Genomic DNA, 24,916 nt, shown 5'->3' on the forward strand with positions numbered 1-24,916 from the left:
GATGGCTTGCCTGCCTGGTTTGGGCAGGTTAAAAGAGGAGTGTCAATATTTTTGAGGTACTTCAACCGTATTGTGTACACTGAAGCGCCAAAGAAACCGGTGCAGGAAAGCGTATTCAAATATAGAGGTACGTAAACAGACGGAACATGGCGCTGTGGTCGGCAACAAGTGTCTGGCGCAGTTGTTAGATCGGTTACTGCTGCTACAATAGCAGGTTATCACGATTTAATTAAGTTTGGACGTGCTGTTATAGTCGGCGCACGAGCGATGGGGCACAGCACCTCCGAGGTAGCGATGAAGTGGAGATTTTCCCATACGACCATTTCACAAGTGTACCGTCAATATCAGGAAGCCGATAAAACATCAAATCTCCGACGTCGCTGCGGCCGGAAAAAGGTCCTGCAAGAACGGCGCCAACGACGACTGAAGAGAATTGTTCAACGTGACAGAAGTCAACCCTTCCGCAAATGCTGTAGATTTCAATGCTGTGTCATCAACAAGTGTCAGCGTGCGAACCATTCAACGAAACATCATCGAAATGCGCTTTCGGAACCGAAGGCCCACTCATGTACCCTCGATGAATGCAGGACACAAAGCTTTACGCCTCGCCTGGGTCCATCAACACCGCCACTGGAATGGAAACATGTTGCCTTGTCGGATGAGTCTCGTTTCAAACTGTATCGAACGGATGGACGTGTACGGGTATGGAGACAACCTCATGAATCCATGGACTCTTCTGTGTTTAAGCACTTTCGCTGGCCACAAAACTCCCCAGACATGAACTTTATTGAGCATATCTGGGATGCCTTGCAACATGCTGTTCAGAAGAGATCTCCAGCCCCTCCCACTCTTATGGATTTATGGACAGCCCTGCAGGATTCATGGCGTCAGTTCCCTCCAACACTACTTCAGCCATTAATAGAGTTCATACGACGTCGTGTTGCGGCACTTAGGCGTGCTCGCGGGGACCCTACACGATGTTAGGCAGGTGTACCAGATTCTTTTGTTCAACAGTGTATCTTGTTGACCAAATGGAACGATTTTCTCTCCCATGGATGTCAATAATTCTAAGCGAATGCTGTCTACTCCAAGAACCTTGTTTCCACTTAGGTCTTTCAGTGCTCCCTCGGTTTATTCTCGCATTTTCATATCGCGCACTTACTTCCTCAGTAATCTTTTTATAAAATATTGTCTGTATAAGAGAAAACTGAATACACTGATTTCGAAATCGTTCTCCTCATGTAACATGTACTTTAGATATAGTGTTCAATTACTGAGCGAAACTGACTGTTGATTGGCCCTGTGTTGTGAACAATGTCGTCCAATAATACTTCAAATTTTATGAAAAGCAAAGTTAGAAATAAATTAAATGAATCTAATTGCATACCAGAAGAAACTAATTGTATGTCCAATAAAACTATATAAACTGATACTCAGTACCGAAGCACATTATGAACGATGCCTGATATGAAGTACATATTAGACTAAAAATATCCACAAAAATAAGTTACTTCCCCTCTAGAATGCAGTGAGATATCGGTCCTGAAGAAAAAATGACGTACCTCTTGCTCAGCATGTTTTATGTCTTCAGTACCGAAGTTCTCGAAAGCAAGTACAAATCACAGACGCTGCACCTAAAGGAAAATAAACTATTCACTGCCAACTTCCTTCTTTTTGCTTGTCAGAAGCAATCTGTGACTTCACGTGGCGTAAAGTACAGTGCACACACGACAAAATGTTCTAAACCGTACTATAAATCTTGAAAGTGGGTTTTACTTCAAAGAAAATGGTTTTTGGGAAACCAAAGTCTTATTATTGACAAAAAGACTGCACAGCATAAGAAAACTAATAATTACAAAATCCTCAGATTACAAACATACCTCTAAAATTTCTCGAAATTTTCTCTAGCAATAAAAAGTACACAAGAGTATTATAAATGAATTTTCATTTCAATGACAAAGTACCCCATGTAGCTTCTTCCAGATTCACGGAAAGCAGAGCTTATTCTCTGAAAAACTCAACTGCTCGTTACAACTCCTCAAATAAGGACGTCAGAGCGCTTCACAACAGACTGATTAGCAAGTCAACCACAGATAAAATTAAACACAGAGTCAAAGACCTTATTCACTGCTCATGCAGAACGCTAATTTATCTTTTCTCCCAGTCCATAAAGGTGAATTATTTACAGTATCAGACAACATATCGGAACATTACACCTCTTCCCTTTCTATAATGTTACCTTCAAGGTCGTTTCTCTTGTACAGCCGTCCTACTCATTCCTTCAACCTTTCAGGTTTCCCTTCTTTGTTTATTATTGGCGGTGATGTATGTGATAAAACCCGACAGGGAAAGGAACCTGTGACTACTGGAGACAATGCCGCAAATTACACCAAACTCCTAACACAACACATACGTGCGATACTAGTCCATATAAGTCTACCTACTAATGGAGGTTCAAACCTTCGAAACGCATTGTGCAAATAAACCCTGACTGGTAACAATGAACTTGTTGTTTCATTCGATATCAATAATAGTCACGGATAAACCAACCAAAAATTTTCACAGTTAAAATTTTATGTATCCTTTAGAATTCATTATCGCCTTCTCACAGATTTTTTCCGATTCTGATAGGAGGTATACCACATTCACGACAAAGTGCACTGTGCCGCCGTAGAAACAGACACAAATAGGTCTATTGAGTCGACAGTTTATTTGTCTGTTGGCGTTATCCTGCAGGGGAGTTGATCCCTGTTGTGATAGAGCTTGAATCGACGTTTTCCATTACATATTCATTAGTATACGTACAAGTAATTATAGTTTCAACGCATCTGACTTGCTATATATTTACAGAGATTCCTTTGTTGTTAACTGATAACTTTTACGTATTAGTGAATCTTTTGAACGTAATGATAGTATTCGGTAACAGGCACAGTCAACTCTCTCTTTAGGTAAATATAGTTAAGTGAAATTATTTTCCTATAAATTGGCACATAGGTCTATCTAGCTTTCTTTTACTGTAAAAAGTTTTTTAATTGTTTTTAAACTTAGCACACAACGCGAACAATACGTCGCGAACTTGTAATAGTCTTTATCGACAAATCTATTCCGATTGCTCTCGCTCAGAATTAGGAAAAATGGGAAATATTAACAGCAAAACAATTTTCTCAGTATTATTAAACCAGTATCACTAGCGAAACCTACTTATATAAACTTCTATCAATAATATTTCCGTCAAATGAAAATTACTTTTCTTTACTCGGCAAATGTTATCGTAGCCTCATAGATATTGAGCAACGAGAAAAGTCAGCGACGTATTTTACCACTCACACTGACTTCCTTTCACTTTTCTCTCATGAAAAACTCTGATTTCTTTTTGCTTTCTATCTCTTTTAGAATGCTATTAACTTCGTAATACCTGTATTTATAGTCTCATTCGAATCCATCCTCGTGTTTCAAACAATTTTCTTTGATGTACCTATATTTCTTTCTCTCTTTTTAAACTAGATAGTCGTAAAGTAACTAAGAACTCTTCGTTTTGATTTCAAAGCAACTACAACTATCTGGAGTACATTAAGGATATTTGTCTCCCTTTAAATAATCTTCCAAGCTCACATTTTTTATTTATCTTTAGTCTTTGGATGGTAAAAGCCAATGAAGGGCAATTTGTTGGAATTATAAATCGCAGGCAGGCACACATTTAAGTTCTGAGGCTTTATTTAGATATTTATTTGTTAAGCTTTAATACCTGGTGAAGCCAATACGTCACAACAGTACGAGTGTCAGCAAAATCTCTTAGTCTCCATTAACGGACAGTAATAAAAAGGAAAAATAGAAACCTACGTGCCACGACCACTATGGTCCATACAGTTAAGCGATTTAAACAAAGTTATGCCCTCTTCAGGTGTTTACGATATGCGACCCACTATAAATCCATAATAGAGAAGGTCAGTCGACACTGGTAAATCAGAAATAATAGTTTTGCTACACACATGAATTTAATGACGGTTCCTTGAAAAGGATGCTCTTTCTTTAACTATTTCGGGGCAGATCTTCACAAACTGAAGGGCGAATTTAGACTGTAAGTATACGATACGTTTTCGCTATCTAGTGCTAGTGTTGTTGTTGTTATGATCTTCAGTCCTGAGACTGGTTTGATGCAGCTCTCCATGCTACTCTATCCTGTGCAAGCTTCTTCATCTCCCAGTACCTACTGCAACCTACATCCTTCTGAATCTGCTTAGTGTATTCATCTCTTGGTCTCCCCCTACGATTTTTACCCTCCACGCTGCCCTCCAATACTAAATTGGTGATCCCTTGATGCCTCAGAACATGTCCTACCATCCGATCCCTTCTTCTGGTCAAGTTGTGCCACAAACTTCTCTTCTCCCCAATCCTATCCAATACTTCCTCATAAGTTATGTGATCTACCCATCTAATCTTCAGCATTCTTCTGTAGCACCACACTTCGAAAGCTTCTATTCTCTTCTTGTCCAAACTATTTACCGTCCATGTTTCACTTCCATACATGGCTACACTCCATACAAATACTTTCAGAAATGACTTCCTGACACTTAAATCTATACTCGATGTTAACAAATTTCTCTTCTTCAGAAACGCTTTCCTTGCCATTGCCAGTCTACATTTTATATCCTCTCTAATTCGACCATCATCAGTTATTTTGCTCCCCAAATAGCAAAACTCCTTTACTACTTTAAGTGTCTCATTTCCTAATCTAATGCCCTCAACATCACCCGACTTAATTCGACTACACTCCATTATCCTCGTTTTGCTTTTGTTGATGTTCATCTTATATCCTCTCTTCAAGACACCATCCATTCCATTCAACTGCTCCTCCAAGTCCTTTGCTGTCTCTGACAGAATTACAATCCTAGTGTATGTCACCTTAAATACAGTGCACTTGATACATTTTCTCGAGAAAGGCCAAAATTCCACCTACTCACAACTACAAAGTAGTCACGACTCAGTTTCCTCACAGTGTGCCACCAGAACCACTACCAATATTCCATGGATATACCCGGATATCAGTCCGTCATCACAAACCAGCAAATCACAATCACGGTCATTAATGCCTACTCCTTGGAGACCCATAAACATACTATTATAACAATAAACATATACTCATACCAGTTAAACATGAATTCGCTACAGGAACTCTCCCTTTGCCTTACGAATCGTTATGTGAATCCTAACTCTGCTAACCACGAAAATAGAAACCTATGCCTCCAAAAATTTATGTTGAGAGGATATTTGAAGTTATAAATATTGTCCGTAGTCTGATCCTATTGTATCACTTACTGAGCCCAATATCTCGCTCCCGACAACGATCTTAACCAAGACTATCACCTTTCAAAACTCGAACCGAATATTAACTCGGTTGAAGCAGTGTTGCCTATCTGGAAAATGTTAAAAAAACTAATTTGAATCATTAATTCGGACAAATGTACAGCGCCACTATTCCTTTAAACAATCTTAATATCGTTGGTAAAGGCCGTCGGCTGAATTCTCAGCAGCCAGTTCCGATATTAGGCTATAACCTCTTTGGACTGTGCAGTGACAAGTTGTAGCGCACCGCGGCAATGCTCGAACATTGGTGTACGGCATCTCGAATTTGTAGCATCTGCAAGTACGATACAGATATAAAAAAAACTTTTACAGGTTTTTCTTATCTTTCTTTTTTCATTTGCTTGGATGAAAAACTTATTTCACGATACTGAATCGATGATCAAAAGTGACACAAAAAGAAATCGTGCGTCTGTGACTTGACACAACACCAAATACAGCCAACAAAAAGTTTTCAGATTTAAAATGCCATGGATCGCTTGCAAACTCTTACGAGACTCTCGCAGATTTTGTCCGATTCTAATCGGATGTATACCACATTCACGAGTAAGATATTTAGCATTCCGACCTCCAATCCATTTTGCTGAAAGCGTATGATCATTACTATTTGTCGATTTCCTGTAACTTCGTTTCCAGAGTATGGAAGGGGAATCCGAAGCTGTGGGTGTTCCTTGGACCAGTTCCTGCCACTCCTATGCTGCACACTGTCCATACCGCCGCACTCAAACCCGCTGCATGCCTCACTGATGCCAGCAGCCTGTAGGCAAACAAACGCTCGCTGCTCCAGCCGTCCGCAATATACGAGCGCCGGGAACGGGAAAACGGCGGCCGGGGCGCAGTGCGCGCCATTGCTTCCCCTCCTCGTAAATCAGCGGCCCGCTGTTTCGGAGCTGACAACAGTTTCCGGGCTCTGGATCTAGCCAGCGGTCGTTCATGTGGTCGATTTACTGGTTCCTCGCGTTCTCGTCGTACTGTCACATCCTCAAGGGCACTGCAACGTTAAAATCTAATTACTTCAGTCAACTTTCCCTAATCGTCGAGCTGCTTTCGTTTTCTTTGTATCAGAAGTTCACATCGTCAATCCGCGAATCGTGACTATGAAAAAATTATACGAACAAAATGCGAACGATATCTTAACCTCTTTGTCATCCTCGAGTTTGTAGGCGACGCACGACAAGCCATGCAGAATTTAACAACTATTATGACCGCACAACTTACTGCACAGCTGTAAAAAGCCGAACTATGACGCCTGAGTAGTGACGCAGATACAGAATCAAGTGCCTGCTACGAGTCGAGGAATGCCATTTCACACTGGAAACATGGTTATTGGGGATACACGAAAGCACAGACGAAGTTGAACCGCCTGTTGCAGCAAAAATTTCTCCCATTTGAATAAAATCTCCTCGGTATTCAAGGCGCGTCACTTTCAATAAAACATTCGAGCTTTCGACAGTTACCGATTTGACTTTCTAATAGACACCGTTCACGTGATCGAGCAAATGCTGCAGTGCACTATCAGGAAGGTGACGTCAACGTGTTGCAGGAAGCAAGACGGGCCGGCAGGTGCGGCCGAGCGGTTCTAGGCACTTCAGTCTGGAACCGCGCGATCGCCACGGTCGCAGGTTCGGATCCTGCCTCGGGCATGGATGTGTGTGATGTCCTTAGGTTAGTTAGGTTTAAGTAGTTCTAAGTTCTAGGGGACTGATGACCTCAGAAGTTAAGTCCCATAGTGCTGAGGGCCAATTGAACGTTTTTTTTTTTTTTTTAAGCAAGACGGACGTGACGTCGCAGATATCAGAGCGTACTCCGGAAAGTGCTTCATGTTCACGACGGCTGGAGGTGGTAGGGATCCCATCGCTGTGGCATCCGTCTCCTCACAATATTCGTCGGAGTTCAGAAAGTACAGGGTGACAGTTATTGAACTGTATAAAATAAAATTGTTAATAACTTCCGAAAAATTTGCGTTAAGGCGTTCAAACTGCATGGTTGGCCGGGGGGCATGATCAGAATTAATATGCTTTGGTTTAGCGAAGAAGCCCACTTTCATTTGAATGGGTTCGTCAATAAGCAAAATTGGCGCATTTGGGGGAGTGAGAATCCCCATTTCGCGATCGAGAAGTCTCTTCACCTTCAAGGGGTGAATGTGAGGTGTGCAATGTGCAGTCACGGAATAATCGGTGCAATATTCCTTGATGGCACGGTGACTACCGAACGGTACGTGAAGGTTTTGGAAGATGATTCCATCTCCATTATCCAAAGTGACCATGATTTCCACTAGATGTGGTTCATGCAAGACTGGGTTCAAATGGCTCTGAGCACTATGGGACTCAACATCTGAGGTCATCAGTCGCAAGACTGGGCTCTACTCCATCGAAGCAAGAGAGTGTTTCATGTCCTGGAAGAGCACTTTGGGGACTGCATTCTGGCTTTGGGATACCCAGAGGACACTGGCATGGGCCTCGATTGGCCACCATTTTCTCCGGATTTGAACACATGTGACACCTTTTTGTGGGGCTATATTAAAGACAAGGTGTACAGCAATAAGCCCAAAACCATTGCTGAGTAAAAACAGCCATTCAGGAGGTCATCGACAGCATCGATGTTACGACACTTCAGCGGGTCGTGTAGAATTTCGCTATTCGTCTGCGCCACATCATATTCAATGATGGTAGGCAAACCGAACATGTTATAACCTAAATCCGAATATCTGTAGTGACATTTACAAATGGCTTAAATGGCTCTGAGCACTATGCGACTTAACTTCTGAAGTCATCAGTCGCCTAGAACTTAGAACTAATTAAACCTGACTAACCTAAGGACATCACACACATCCATGCCCGAGGCAGGATTCGAATCTGCGACCGTAGCGGTCGCTCGGTTCCAGACTGCAGGGTCCAGAACCGCACGGCCACTCCAGCCGGCTGACATTTACATGTAGAATAAAGTGTGTGCACGCTTCATATGGTTAAATAATTGTCACTTTGTATGTTGTCGTTCGCGTGTTGCCGTTGTTCTTGTCGAGATGAAGAGGGATGCCAGGCTACCGTTCCTGGATGTGATAGTTGATAGTAAGGCAGTGCAAGAAACCGACACACACTGATTAGTACTTCATAGCAAACAGTCTACGCAACACCGTACACAAGAAAGCGGTCTTGAACACTATAGTATTCAGAGCAGAGGTATGGACAAAGAGGTATTGCAGCCCGCCTCCAAGATATGAAATATGTTACGCTCCGCTAATGACTGCGTTGGCTTTCGACTGTCCGGTGTGTGCGGTATCCCTCACGAATACGACAGCGTCTACACAGGCCGTTCTGTTCGCACTGTCGATAAACATTGTGCTGAGCGTACACGAAAAATTAAACAAAGCGAGTCTGAGAAGTCGGTCGCGGCTGAACATTACCTAGAGAATATACAATTTGAAAAGATGAAAGTCTTTGCGCCCATAAGATGTTGGGATTCCATCATAAAGTAAGCGGACGAGAGTAGAATAAAACAACACTTTTAGGGACACACTCAGCAGAGAGCAGAGGCAGTCTTTGGAAACCGAACGAAAGCAAAACGGGTGCTTAACACTTGTAGGGAGGCGGGAACGGCAGTTTTGAAATAGCTCTGTCTCCGCACACCACCTAGCGTTATTTGGTCCCGGAACCTGAAAGCCGTGTCAGTTTTTATTCCTAATGACGGTAGCGGATACAGATGTTGGAAACTTGAGTGCTTTGGTCGAAGTGACGCTACTTGTAAACCGACTTGATTTTATTGGGGCACACCGGGCGAAACAGACACATTTCTCGTATTCATACGTACATAGAATGTTCTACCGAGTTACAATAATCCATAAATAAGTTCCTCCCACAAGCTTCCAGAATTTATAAGTAGTAAATCAGAGTTATTATAAGACAGCGGGAATCGATTCGTCCACCAACAGCACAATATGACGTGAAAGAACGTGAGAGGAGGAAATGTAAGAATAAATTAAGCAAGAAACGCTGCATTCTGTATAAGGTAAGGAATGGTTACAGAACTAAAGGGGGTACAACAGAGTACTTAATATACCAGCTGCATGTACAACGACAAATTGCTCCTCCTGAGACTGACTTGAGAAGAGTAAAACGCAAACTGATCATTGAAGACGAGCAGAGCATCCAAACATACCTTCCGATGTGAATGATGCTGGCGTCTATCTGACAAAAGAAAAGCATAAGGCGCCTCCTACAAGAGTTGTGAATTGCCTTTCTGCTGTAGCTTGGTGATAACAGCAATAGCTGCTTCCACTAGGTCCAAAACTGCCAGCTGTGGGACTTCTTTTTCTATCATGAAAGAGGGTGCACACGACGAACAGTCATTAACTTTTAATTATCACGTCGGAAAAACGGGCGTTTCCGTGTGGACTATAGAGTAGTACGTGTAAATAAACAAAATTAAAACGTAACCTCATTTTTTCGAAGTGTTAATTAAAACCTTATGTCTATCCCCGGTATTCCATTGTTGAAACGTAGCAGCAGGGCCTCATTCTATGCGGCGTATATGGTGGACTGTATTCAGGTAATTATACATTGGCAGACACAGACAATGTAAATTTGCTACACAGTGGAAGTCCATTTAATGTGACCTCACGATCGACCAAAACAGAGCTACGCAGTCTCCACACAGTGATCTCAAAACTGTCAAACATCCGCCAAGCATGGAAGAAGACTGAAAAATGATGACAAGTGACGCCTGACCCTTCAGAAATTCCGAAGAAGAAAGCAATATTTTATGCTGAAGACCTTGCGTAGTGCGCCCAAACTATCATAATATCACCATCATCGCCCATCATCATCACCATCGTCGATCACTGACTAAGATTTGAATATCTTTAATATTAAATCGTTTGCAACCTTGATAGCTGGCTCTAAGAAACAAAATGTTAACAGGACCAGAAGACATGACACTTGCGATCAAGTTTTGTAATTTCAGTAAGTTCATCGTAAGTTTCGGAACAATAGACAGGAGACCTTTGAAAAGCCACGTTAACATTTACTTCACGATTCATTGCTATCAATAGGCTCTATTATTAGTTTTTAAGAACTGAATGGTGAGATATGTTACTTCCTTGTTCCTTGTTTCTAGAGGAACGAAGAAACAAATTCGGTAGAGTGATAATTAGAAACAGAGCGGTTAGGGAGCTGTCCGCAGGAGAGACTCCCCAGTTGGCATCTCCGGCTGGCATCTCCCACATCAATCTTTCCAGAGTTTCCGGCCGCCGAAAAAGGCTCCCCGCTCCGAGAAGTTAACTCCGCTACAGCCCCTGATACCTCTGGTAATGAACAAACTTCCCCACGGCTGACGGAGAGAGGTGCCAGCAGCTGCTGGTTATTTTCTCCGCTCTTGCCAGCCTGTACTGCCTAACCGCCTCTCGCTCAAATTAAGTTCGCAAATTACTCGCCTTACCTATTCGATGAGACATTTGCAACGTCCTTATTGGCTCAATTCTTTTTTCACCTCGAATCACGCATATTTTGAAGAAAGGGAATTATGTGTAGGATCCTTTGTACGGATGGTTATCAAAATAAGCGAAAAACAATAGGAAATATTTTTAATCATATTTTTAGGGTGTCATAGAAGTGTAAATCGGTGCGATTCACTCTTATTAATCGAAGTCATTTTAGTTTGTCATATAACAGAAAATGAGTTTCAAATAGCAAACTTTTGCTTCAGATTTTTATTTTGGTTCTACACTTGAACCATTTTCTCTTCCTAATACATGCAATATGCCAACGGCCGTGCCGCAATGGTAACACCGGTTCCCGTCAGATCACCGAAGTTAAGCACCGTCGGGCTAGGCTAGCGCTTGGATGGGTGACCATCCGGTCGTCGAGCACTGTTGGCAAGAGGGGTTCACTCAGCCCTTGTGAGGCAAACTGAGGAGCTACTTGACTGAGAAGTAGCGGCTCCGGTCTCGTAAATTGACATACGGCCGGGAGAGTGGTGTGCATACCACATGGCCCTCCATATCCATCCTGTTCGGGCGGAGTTTTGGTTACAGAATTATATAAAGGAGCTCACAAAATTAAGCTTGACATAGTCCTCCCCCCTGTATGTTTAGTAGACACTCGCATAAATTTCTTACATAAGTCCTCATCGAGTGTTAACAAATTAGCATGTGGAGCTGCATCGAACCAATCTTCAGAGTGAAGGCAACAACAACAACAACAACAGTGGCGCGTAAATATGTGCCTTGCAACAGTGGACGATTGTCCCACAGGTCTGTTTTTCAATGTATCGTACCTGAAAGTGAAATAGTATTTCTTATTCTAATACAGTATTCCATCAGTGTTGCGAGACAGACGACGGCAAAACGTCGTACATTCACAGCGTGGAGCATCATACACATTATCTTGAACCTGGATGAGGGCCTGTAAGCTGACCAGTTTTTTCTCCGATCTTACACAACCTCTTGTTGCTTCGGTGCAAGGCTACACGATGTTGTTCACAAGAACATAACCAGATTATACGAAATTTCGGCTTAGAATATGATGTGCAGTCAGTTCGTCGCAAGTGCTACGTGATGAGTATAGATCGCTGAATGTTAGACTGGATGCGTGTATATATGACTAAAGAGTTCATAAGGGTGCCTCCCATAGGCACAATTTCAAAATTTGTAGCGGTTCTAATGGGGACACAAAATACTCTAAGAGCTTAATAACGTTATCGCATGAATAATTTTAACTAGACGGCAAATTGAAAATTTCAAACTATTTAAATCACTTCTGCTATCAGATCCATAATAATAGAAAATACTGTTTTAAGAAATGCGCATTTTGCCTGAACGTATGTATGTTTAGCACGTTGATTGAATTGCTGCACAAGTCAACTTTCTGAGCATCTGGGTATATTTATACAGAGTGTAACGGTCGTGAGTGCAGATATTTCTATTGTTGACTGAGGACGGCGTACTGAACGACATTAGATCAGTATTTACATCATTCGCAGATATAATTGCAGCGATTGCAGGTAGTATGGTTTTAGGTTGGGTAGTACCTCCAGGAACATGTGACAAGAGCAAGCCACTAATATTTATTTTCCCCTGGGCATTAGGTCGGGTGTTGAAGTGTGGACACGTGAAAGCAACACGGTAATTCTATACTGGCAGGTGCAGTCCACTTTGTCATGCAGTACGGCAGTGCAGAAAACATCAGGTCGTAAAGTTTGTGACGTGTTTGTGGGAAGACTGTTTGACGCTGAGAAAAAACAACCAGCTCACTGATTGTGTGTACTTATTAAGGTACCACACATAAAAATATCTACTGTACACTTATACCAGTTATATCCTATGCATTGGCATACAGGGAATGAATTTTTCGTCTCGTTACTAAAATATTAGTGGTCATACTTTGAAGTGAGTAAGTGTAAAAAACTGTTGAAGTTTAACATTACCGTTTTCCGCTCACACATTTTATTAGGTAGAACATCCTTCACCCTTACAATGGCATATTGTTAAGTGAAGCAGAAGACATTCGATTCGATGATATGTAGAAGTTATTACGGAATGTAAAAATTTATAAGGTCCTACAGAAGCTGAATATCAGAATACTATCAATAGACAACATCAATGATATTTTGCAGCTGGTTCACTTCTTTCATTATTTAATACCATGTCAGGTAATAAGAGAAATGCAGTTTACATGATGAAATAAAATAAATTCTGACAATAGTCGCAATAGGGCATTGAAATGAGCTCAGTAGTGACAACTGAAAATCTGGGGCAGACAGGTACTCGTACCCGGATTTCCCCACATCACGTGAGCAGTCACCTCTATCACCTCCGCTATCTGAGCATGCTTTCCGCCCCATCCTAATCCCCATCATTTAATACACTATTCACACAGCGCTCTCTATCACACTCACTGCTTCCTGCATCACGCTGGATTCCCACAAGAGTTTAGGAGAGAGAGAGAGTCTACCCATACAGACGAACCAAAGCAGTTAACGCGATTCCTTGCATAGAGCCCCAAAGTCTGGGTTCGAGTCACTGTGCGACACGGATTTTCACTTTCGCCAGTGAATTCATTTTAATGCTCAATTGCTCCCACTGTCAGAATTTATTTCCTTTCATCACGTCTATGTACGATCACAGGATCGAGAATGGTGCCTGTCCTTTCTGGCGAAGATTGAAGGTGGTGAAAAGGGGGCGCTAGGTAAATGGAGAGCAACAAGATGAGAACATGGGTCGGAAGAAGAGCGTGCTCAGGGAGTTGAAGCAGTTAAGGCGACTGCACACACAAAGCGCGCTATCCAGGGTCGAGTCCCAGTCTGGCAGATATTTTCACTTGTCGCCACTGAATGCATTTCAGTGCCGAATTGCGGTCATTGTCAGAATTTATTTCTTTTCATCGTGTATATATGTGGCTGCGGGTCTGTTCTTTCGGACTAGCGTGAAATAACAGACACTACACGTAAAGGAAATGCAGTTCAAGAATAGATAACATCAGGAATTTATAAACGTGTCATTCGAGGCATATTTTAATCCATTTTTGCCCGTTGTTCTCAATTGGGAACAATATTTTTATAGTCTATGTTTATTTTTTACGAGCCATGTAATAGTATTAAAACGCAATTTTCTTTTTAGACCGCTGGTTTGGAGCCTACGTTCTTTCTAAGTGTCTTGGATTGAACCTCATTGTTGTCTAATGATTGTTAGGTGTTTACAAAGCTACCAGTCATTTTACACTCCTGGAAATTGAAATAAGAACACCGTGAATTCATTGTCCCAGGAAGGGGAAACTTTATTGACACATCCCTGGGGTCAGATACATCACATGATCACACTGACAGAACCACAGGCACATAGACACAGACAACAGAGCATGCACAATGTCGGCACTAGTACAGTGTATATCCACCTTTCGCAGCAATGCAGGCTGCTATTCTCCCATGGAGACGATCGTAGAGATGCTGGATGTAGTCCTGTGGAACGGCTTGCCATGCCATTTCCACCTGGCGCCTCAGTTGGACCAGCGTTCGTGCTGGACGTGCAGACCGCGTGAGACGACGCTTCATCCAGTCCCAAACATGCTCAATGGGGGACAGATCCGGAGATCTTGCTGGCCAGGATAGTTGACTTACACCTTCTAGAGCACGTTGGGTGGCACGGGATACATGCGGACGTGCATTGTCCTGTTGGAACAGCAAGTTCCCTTGCCGGTCTAGGAATGGTAGAACGATGGGTTCGATGACGGTTTGGATGTACCGTGCACTATTCAGTGTCCCCTCGACGATCACCAGTGGTGTACGGCCAGTGTAGGAGATCGCTCCCCACACCATGATGCCGGGTGTTGGCCCTGTGTGCCTCGGTCGTATGCAGTCCTGATTGTGGCGCTCACCTGCACGGCGCCAAACACGCATACGACCATCATTGGCACCAAGGCAGAAGCGACTCTCATCGCTGAAGACGACACGTCTCCATTCGTCCCTCCATTCACGCCTGTCGCTACACCACTGGAGGCGGGCTGCACGATGTTGGGGCGTGAGCGGAAAACGGCCTAACGGTGTGCGGAACCGTAGCCCAGCTTCATGGAGACGGTTGCGAATGGTCCTCGCCGATACCCCAAGAGCAACAGTGTCCCTAATTTGCTGAGAAGTGGCGGTGCGGTCCCCTACGGCACTGCGTAGGATCCTACGGTCTTGGCGTGCATCCGTGCGTCGCTGCGGTCCGGTCCCAGGTCGACGGGCACGTGCACCTTCCGCCGACCACTGGCGACAACATCGATGTACTGTGGAGACCTCACGCCCCACGTGTTGAGCAATTCGGCGGTACGTCCACCCGGCCTCCCGCATGCCGACTATACGCCCTCGCTCAAAGTCCGTCAACTGCACATACGGTTCACGTCCACGCTGTCGCGGCATGCTACCAGTGTTAAAGACTGCGATGGAGCTCCGTATGCCACGGCAAACTGGCTGACACTGACGGCGGCGGTGCACAAATGCTGCGCAGCTAGCGCTATTCGACGGCCAACACCGCGGTTCCTGGTGTGTCCGCTGTGCCGTGCGTGTGATCATTGCTTGTACAGCCCTCTCGCAGTGTCCGGAGCAAGTATGGTGGGTCTGACACACCGGTGTCAATGTGTTCTTTTTTCCATTTCCAGGAGTGTAGTTCGCAACATGTCTAGCAAAAAGTATGTATTGTACAGTAATATGATCTCTTATCTTTGGACTGAAAGGAAGTGTTCCATAAAAAATTAATTATAACAACTTTATTTGCTTATTAGTAAGCATCGTAAATATTTGCGTGCTCCCAAATGGGTACACCAGGCATATATAGTCTTTGTTAGTCATACATTCACAAACTTGATCATATGTATATTTCTTTCAGATCTCTCACTGCTGCTGAAATCTTAGCCATTTTGGAGGAAGATGAAGACTTTGCAGAGGCAGATACACAAACTGATGCTCTGGACGATGGATGGGAGACAGAACAAGCCGTGGAGATGAAGAAACATGCGCCACTCTTGATAATTTGTCTGGTCGACAACTTTTAGCTGTAGCTGAAGCAAAAGTCATCAGACGGAACAGAACCAAATATATGGGTTGAAGTGCTTCACCTGAATTAGAACCTCATTCTAGTACTAACGGAAGCAGTACTCGGCGAAGCTCAGGGGATCGCTAATCTTCTTACGACTGGGGGAAAATTGATATTACTCAGTGTAGTCGTAACTCCCGTCTGCGTCACATCTGCTGTGCAGCGAGCTACGTTAATTTAAGTATTAACTGTATTTTTCTTACTTGTCACTTCTTCAAAAAAATGTTCAGATGAGTGTGAAATCTTACGGGACTTAACTGCTAAGGTCATCAGTCCATAAGCTTACACACTACTTAACCTAAATTATCCTAAGGACAAACACACACACCTATGCCCGAGGGAGGACCCGAACCTCCGCCTCTTCCGTGTGTTTTTGTTTTTAGGAAGCTTTAATTTTCGAGTGCTAGTAATAGTGTTCCATAGATTTCGTGTCTTTTTTTAATACAGTCCAGAGACAGGTAGCGCTTTTTTTCATTGTTTTCGACAAGAAGTGTCTAGTAACCACAGTTTAGTCAGCTATCAGCCGCCTTTAGTGAATTAGCAGTCTAGTTAAAAATTTATTAACTCTCTACAGTAAACTGATTTCTTAGGATGGATAGGATGTGTGACTGCTGTGTACCGACGCAGGAGGAGCTGGCCACTATTCGCGAACAGCTGAACGTGTTGATGGCCGCGTTCAGCCGTCTTCAGGCTGCTGCCTCGGAGTGTAGCGGCAGTGGGGAGTCTGGTGCGTCGCATGGTACACCCCTAATGTTACAAGCTTCACCCACGGTCCCTGCTGTCGAGACATCTTCGCGGGTACCGGGCACGGTTGGACCACCGTCTCCCCAAGGGGAGTGGCGGGTTCAGCGGCATTCGCGGCGCACGAGGCGGAGGGTCAATGTGGACGCTGGCCTTGTGGCATCGCCCGCTCTGCCTGTGAGTGGACATGTGGCCGCTCCTTCAGCAAGGTCCGAGCAGGGGGGAGGGGTTTATTAGTTATTGGGAGCTCCAACGTTAGGCGGGTGATGGAGTCCCTTAGGGAAATAGCGGAAAGGTCGGGGAAGAAGGCTAGTGTTCGCTCTGTCTGCTTGCCGGGAGGTCTCATCCGAGATGTGGAGGAGGCCCTGCCAGCGCCGATAGAGAGCACTGGGTGCACCCGACTGCAAATTTTTGCTCATGTCGGCACCAATGACTCCAGCCGTCTGGGTTCAGAGGTCATCCTCAGTTCATACAGGCGGTTGGTGGAGTTGGTGAAGGCAGAAAGCCTCGCTCGCGGTGTGGAATCTGAGCTAACTATTTGTAGTATAGTTCCCAGAACGGATCGCGGTTCTCTGGTTTGGAGGCGAGTGGAAGGGTTAAACCAGAGGATCAGACGATTCTGCGGAGATCTGGGGTGCAAATTTCTTACCTTCGTTATCGGTTGGAGAATTGTAGGGTCCCCCTGAATAGGTTACGCGCGCACTACACGCAGGAAGCGGCTACAAGGGTAGCGGAGTACGTGTGGAGTGCACATATGGGTTTCTTAGGTTAGAGAATTCCCTCCCTAGGCCCGACAAGCCGCCTCCTGAGACGCGGCAAGGTAGTAGTAGGCAAAACACGACAGGGAATAACAATATTAATGTCGTAATAGTTAACTGCAGGAGCGTCTAAAGAAAGGTCCCAGAAATGCTCTCATTAATTCAAATGGTTCAAATGGCTCTGAGCACTATGGGACTCAACATCTTAGGTCATGTTCCCTAGAACTTAGAACTACTTAAACCTAACTAACCTAAGGACATCACACACACCCATGCCCGAGGCAGGATTCGAACCTGCGACCGTAGCAGTCCCGCGGTTCCGGACTGCAGCGCCAGAACCGCACGGCCACCGCGGCCGGCGCTCTCATTAATAAACGGTCACAATGCCCACATAGTACTAGGGACAGAAAGTTGGCTGAAACCAGATGTAAACAGTAATGAAATTCTAATCTTAGATTGAAATGTATACCGCAGAGACAGGCTGGAAAGCGGCGGGCGTATTTATAGCGATAAAAAGTGTAATAGTATCGAAGGAAATTGACGGAGATCCCAAATGTGAAATAATATGGGTGAAAGTCACGGTTAAAGCAGGCTCAAACATGGTAATTGGATGTCTTTATAGGCCCCATGGCTCAGCAGCTGTTGTGGCAGAGCACCTGAAGAAAAATTTTGAAAATATTTCGAGTAGATTTCCCCACCATGTTATCGTTCTGGGTGGACATTTTAATTTGCCGGATATAGACTGGGAGACTAAAACGTTTATAACGGGTGGCAGGGACAAAGAATCCAGTAAAATTCTTTTAAGTGCATTATCTGAAAACTACCTTGAGCAGTTAAACAGAGAACCGACTAGTGGCGAAAACATATTAGACCTTCTGGTGATAAACAGACCCGAAATATTTGAAACAGTTAACGCAGAACAGGGAATCAGCGATCATAAAGCGCTTACTTCATCGATGATTTCAGCCGTAAATAGAAATATTAAAAAAGGTCGGAAGATTTTTCTGTTTAGCAAAAGTGACAAAAAGCAGATTTCACAGTACTTGATGGCTCAACACAAAAGTTTTGTGTCAAGTACAGATAGTGTTGAGGATTAGTGGACAAAGTTCAAAAGCATCGTACAATATGTATTAGGTGCGTATGTGTCAATCAAAATCGTAAGAGATGGAAAAGAGCCACAGTGGTACAACAACCGAGTTAGAAAACTGCTGCGGAAGCAAAGGGAACTTCACAGCAAACATAAAAATAGCCAAAGCCTTGCAGACAAACAAAAATTACGCGAAGCGAAATGTAGTGTGAGGAGGGCTATGCGAGAGGCGTTCAATGAATTCGAAAGTAAAGTTCTATGTACTGACTTGGCAGAAAATCCTAAGAAATTTTGGTCTTATGTCAAAGCGGGAGGTGGATCAAAACAAAATGTCCAGACACTGTGACCAAAATGGTACTGAAACAGAGGATGACAGACTAAAGGCCGAAACACTAAATGTCTTTTTCGAAACCTGTTTCACAGAGGAATACTGCACTGTAGTTCCTTCTCTAAATTGTCGCACAGATGACAAAATGGTAGATATCGAAATAGACGACAGAGGGATAGAGAAATAATTAAACACGCTCAAAAGAGGAAAGGCCGCTGGACCTGATGGGATACACAGGGTACGCGAAGGAACTTGCCCCCCCTTCTTGCAGCGGTGTACCGTAGGTCTCTAGATGAGCGTAGCGTTCCGAAGGGTTGGAAAAGGGTACAGGTCATCCCAGTTTTCTAGAATGGACGTCGAACAGATGGGCAGAAATATAGACCTACATCTCTAACGTCGATCAGCTGTAGAATTTTGGAACACGTATTATGTTCGAGTATAATGACTTTTCTGGAGACTAGAAATCTACTCTGTAGGAATCAGCCAGGGTTTCGAAAAAGACGATCGTGTGAAACCCAGCTAGCGCTATTCGTCCACGAGACCCAGAGGGCCATAGACACGGGTTTCCAGGTAGATGCCGTGTTTCTTGATTTCCGCAAGGGATTCGATACAGTTCCCCACAGTCGTTTAATGAACGAAGTAAGAGCATATGGACTATCAGACCAATTGTGTGATTGGATTGAAGAGTTCCTATATAACAGAACGCAGCATGTCATTCTCAATGGTGAGAAGTCTTCCGAAGTAAGAGTGACTTCAGGTGTGCCGCAGGGGAGTGCCGTAGGACCGTTGCTATTCACAATATACATAAATGGCCTTGTGGATAAAATCGGCTTTTTGCGGATAATGCTGTGGTATATCGAGAGGTTGTAACAATGGAAAATTGTACTGAAATGCAGGAGGATCTGTAGCGAATTGACGCATGGTGCAGGGAATGGCAATTGAATCTCAATGTAGACAAGTGTAATGTGCTGCGAATACATGGAAAGAAAGATCCTTTATCATTTAGCTACAGTATAGAAGGTCAGCACCTAGAAGCAGTTAATTCCATAAATTATCTGGGAGTAGGCATTAGGAGTGATTTAAAATGGAATGATCATATAAAGTTGATCGTCGGTAAAGCAGATGCCAGACTGAGATTCATTGGAAGAATCCTAAGAAAATGCAATCCGAAAACAAAAGAAGTAGGTTACAGTACACTTGTTCGCCCACTGCTTGAATACTGCTCACCAGTGTGGGATCCGTACCAGATAGGTTTGATAGAAGAGATAGAGAAGATCCAACGGAGAGCAGCGTGCTGCGTTACAGGATCATTTAGTAATCGCGAAAGCGTTACAAAGATGCTAGATAAACTCCAGTGGAAGACTCTGCAAGAGAGAAGCTCAGTAGCTCGGTACGGTCTTTTGTTGAAGTTTCGAGAACGTACCTTCACCGAGGGGTCAAGCAGTATATTGATTCCTTCTGCGTATGTCTCGCGAAGAGACCATGAGGATAAAATCAGAGAGGTCAGAGCCCACGCAGAGGCATATTGACAATCTATCTTTCCACGAACAATACGAGTCTGGAATAGAAGGGAGAACCGATAGAGGTACTCAAGGTACCCTCCGTAAACCACCGTCAGGTGGCTTGCGGAGTATGGATGTAGTTGTAGATGTAGAATTTCGATCTGTTTACTCCACAGCAAGGAAATGATACCCACTCTAGTCCTGTTGAGTTCTTTGAACTCTTTTTAGACGATGGTGTATTGAATCACCTTCTGGAAATGACTACCCTATATGCATCCCAGAAAGGTGACTACAGTTTTGCAATTTCGTGTGACGAACTGAGATGATTTATAGCAATTTTCGTCCTGTCAAGATACCTAACCGTACCTAGACGGAGAATACTGTGGGAAGTCAACACAGGGCCATACAATGCAATAGTCGTTCAGCAATGAGGCGCAACAGATTTGAAACAATAAAACGGTTTGTTCACTGTGCTGATAACTCAAAAATGCCTTCTGATGACAGATTTGGTAAAATATCACCCCTAATAAAGCTCCTCAATGATCGCTTTTCGCCTCATGCTCAACTAGCGGAACATCTTTCAGTTGACGAGAGTATGGTACCACATTACGGCAGGCATGGAGCAAAGCAGTTCCTGAAGGGTAAGCCCATATTATTTGGTTTCAAGATTTGGTGCCTCTGGGAGCCATTTGAGTATCTTGTACAATTTTTTCCTTACAGACGAAAAGATATTGAACGGCTGAAAAACGTTAGCTTAAGTGAGCATGTGGTTCTGAAACTAGTCAAAAGACTTGCCACCAGTTCCATACAAAATCTACGCCGATCGCTTTTTTTTCCTCAATTAATTTTTCCAAAACACTTAGAGAAAATGGAATAGGATTCACGGGTACAATAATGAACAATGGAATATGTAAGTGCTCTATAGATGATCCAAAAGAAATAGCAAAGTCCCCTCGCGGTAGCTTCGACTACAGAAGAGAAAAACATACTGGATCATTGATAGCTATTCGGAATGACAACCGACCAGTTCACGTCATATCAACGTGCGACCCTGTTCACCCAATCAGACAGGCCTGTAGATGGTCCCAGACTGAAAGAAAAAAAAGTAGTTCAACTGCCGAACATAATCCAAGCATATAACCGCTTCATAGGCGGCGTAGATAGTATGGATGAAAGTATTTCGTACTGTCGAACGTCTGTACGATCCAAGAAATGGTGGTGGCCAATATTTATTTTCTGTACTGATGTGTCAATGCAAAACGCGTGCCAGCTTTACAGGACAATTAAAAACCTTGACAGCCTCTCATTTAGAAGGAACATCGCACAAACATATTTACAAAAATGTGGCAGACCACCAACGTCAGGATTACTAAAGAGGACTATCGACACAGTACGCTTTGACAACGTTTGCCACTGGATTTCAAATGCGCCCAAGCAAGGAAGATGTGCTCTTTGCAAAATAAGAAGAAATCCCAGAAAGGCATGTGAAAAATGTAAAATAACTCTCCATGAGCATTGTTTTAAAGATTACCATCGTACGAATTAACTGTTAGTTGGATGTATGTAACCAATATTTGTACTAAAGCTTTTGGTTTACTAAATAAATCAATATTATTGAAAAAATTATGTTCATTCTTGTTTTAAATTTCGGGACTCCTCTCATTCCTGGTGTTCCCTTTTGGAACAACGTTTTTTCCCAAAGCCAACGGTGAAAAATCAAAAATTACAGTACGGATATCTGAAAACATTGTTGTGACTTCTGAAATTTTCCCGGCGTATTTCTTCTTCTAATAATTTCCGGGTATGTCGACGGGATCCGGCTGCATACCCGGAAATTATTAGAAGAAGAATCTGAAAACATTTATTTTAAGTTCGTTCTAAATGGTTACCCAAAATAAAATAGAGAAGAAAACTCGGGCAAAAATGGGTTTAGTTAGTGCTTACGCCTAGTATACTCTGCTAGTTCGATTTTATACAGGCAACGGTTTCTTACACTGGCTTACGCGTTCATCTACTATCTCATTAAATTTCTGTTGGAAACGTGCACTTTTGTAAGGAGGAACTGCTATCTTTCATTGAGCCTTCGACAGATAGGTGAGCTTTGGATAGGCAAGGGATATGCTATGAGCATGTTCTTGTCACATAATAGTTGAATACAATTTGTCCTTTTATTTCTAGAATATCAAGAAAATGCAACCTAAACCATCAGATAACTACAAAATATAATAGTTTAAAGTGTGTAACTCAATGCATTGCTTTCATGCAATGACTAGGCTACAAAAACTACAACACGCTTCGCGAAACATGGTGAATAGCGAATCGAAAGACATTTGCTTTTCTCAATTTATCGTCAACTCAAGCTGTATGCTCTTGTCACCCTTTGAGTCATACTACTGTATCTTGATGAAGAATCAGAGGTTTAGAGATTGTTGTCACTCAGAGAATATTCTCCATTTGACCCTTCGGCAGTGCATGATGGCTGAAGCAGGTTGTTGAGAATTCTCGGTCTGTGACAATAAGAGCGGCTTCGTTGGACAGCTCAGCGCAGTACCGAGGCGAGGTGCTGAGAGCCGGCTTGCTGATGTGTGTCAAAGTGAGTGGGGAGGTGGGACGGCGCCGCAGCGTGAGTGATGAGGGTGCCCGGACAGGGCGTGGTGCAGGGGAAATCCTTGGCGCGAGAGGGGAGTGAGTGGACGACAACATAGTCTTGCGACTGAAAGTGCTGTTTTCGAATATTCACTAAAATAGTCAAAACACGCTATAGCTGAGTTACATAAATAATTGAACGTCATTTAAATCTTATTTCTTGTCAGACGTATTGAACGTCTTAATGTGGTTTCCATAACGGTACTGATAGTTCAGAAGAAAATATCAGCTCCAGTTTCACTTTCATTGTATTTTATACTACGAGTGGTTTCGGTTAATTACAATGTAGTACCAAACAACGAAGTTCAACATAATTAGTCAGATGGTAAAAACTGTAGCAATAGGTATCATTAACAACAAATCAAATACATGAATGTTCAAAGCAACTTCTCCAGAAAAACTTCGTAGAAGTAACAAATTTTATAAACAACGTAATGTGAACTCGTCAACTACTGCAATGGATATTTTTATGTAAACTAAATAATGTTGAAAAATAACTTGTCAACAAACATCACATGAATTTACTTGCCAGTAGTTCTGAGAGGACGCAGGACGACTGCCGAGACATGTCAGCAGGGCGTAGGGGAGAGGCAAGTTACAAGTAGGGCCTGTAGGAAGCAGGTCGGTGAGTAGGTTGTGGCAAGTGATGACATAAAAGGCGTAAAATACATTGAATGTTAAATAAAATACAAAAAAATTGGAATTTACAAGACTGCAAAATAAAAAAACTTATAAAAAGTATTGTTACGCAAAGGGAAGGCACACCAGGCGACGCTCAGGGACTGTATGAGGAACTAAAAGCCGATTTGGAAACAAACGATAGTAAACAATCGGAAGCAGCAAAGGATATATCTAGATGCAAGTGCGATGTTAACATGACATGCAGCCACGTGGAACTAGCGTGTCTACAGTTTACAATAAGTGGGCCTGCTGAAGTATGCAGTGAAACGTAAAAAGCGCTAAAATTAATTACATTATAATGCATCAAACACACTGTGAAATGCATCCAGGAAATCAGTATCCTTTAGGCTTTTTGTTCCGTTAAGAACATCGCTTTCATTCTGGGGCTCATGGTTGTAGATTTCAGTTTCTCAAAAACGTCCTTTCGAGTAACTTTCTCCATTTTTTGCAAAATTGTGAGGTTATTCGCAATACTAATTTCACTGTGTCGTTTTGAAATTAAGTGAGAAACAAAGATAGATTTATCTTCCGCATTCTTTCTCCCTACGTCTGTAAACTCTTTGAACCTAGTTTTAAAATGCCTGCCTAGACTGGCCAATACAAAACGGCCTGTAACCAGTGCACCAGATTTTATAAATGACCACAGTTGTAAATTGGTTATTTTAGTTTTACTATTGTGTACAAGTAGGTGGTGCAGTGTGCTACTGGTTCTCAAGAAACAACATTAAATCTGCGAAACTTCCCATAAAAGGGAGGCGAGATCAGTTCGTTCCTTTCTGCAGCAGTTCTTTTAGTTTCTGTATCATTAAGATATAATTTAAGCAACCTGCCGATTATTGCTTGGAAAATGCTCTCATTTGCTGCTCTGGGTGACAAGAATTTAGCGAAATAATGACATCAGCTGTTATAGACTTGCGTAAAATGGCAAACAAATTACTGTGATTGACTTTAGTAATAAATAAATCCAAAAACTCACTGGACATATTACGCTGATGCTCTATAGTAAAGTGAACATTAGGATGAGATTCGTTGATCTTGAGAGCTTTTCTTCCTCAGATCCTAAATAAAGTAACAGAACGTCATCTACATGTCGTTTGTGTTAAATTATTTTTTGCATCTCTTGTAAATGCTTACTTCAGAACTAGTTTTTTTTTTTTTTTATTTTATTTAAGGGCTTGTAGTCCGGGGTGATATGTTACAATACAGCATCACCGGTCTATTGCGGTCTAACTGTGTTGGTGAGCCAGTAAT

Source organism: Schistocerca cancellata, chromosome 2 (genome assembly GCF_023864275.1).
Source record: "Schistocerca cancellata isolate TAMUIC-IGC-003103 chromosome 2, iqSchCanc2.1, whole genome shotgun sequence".
Taxonomy (NCBI): domain Eukaryota; kingdom Metazoa; phylum Arthropoda; class Insecta; order Orthoptera; family Acrididae; genus Schistocerca; species Schistocerca cancellata.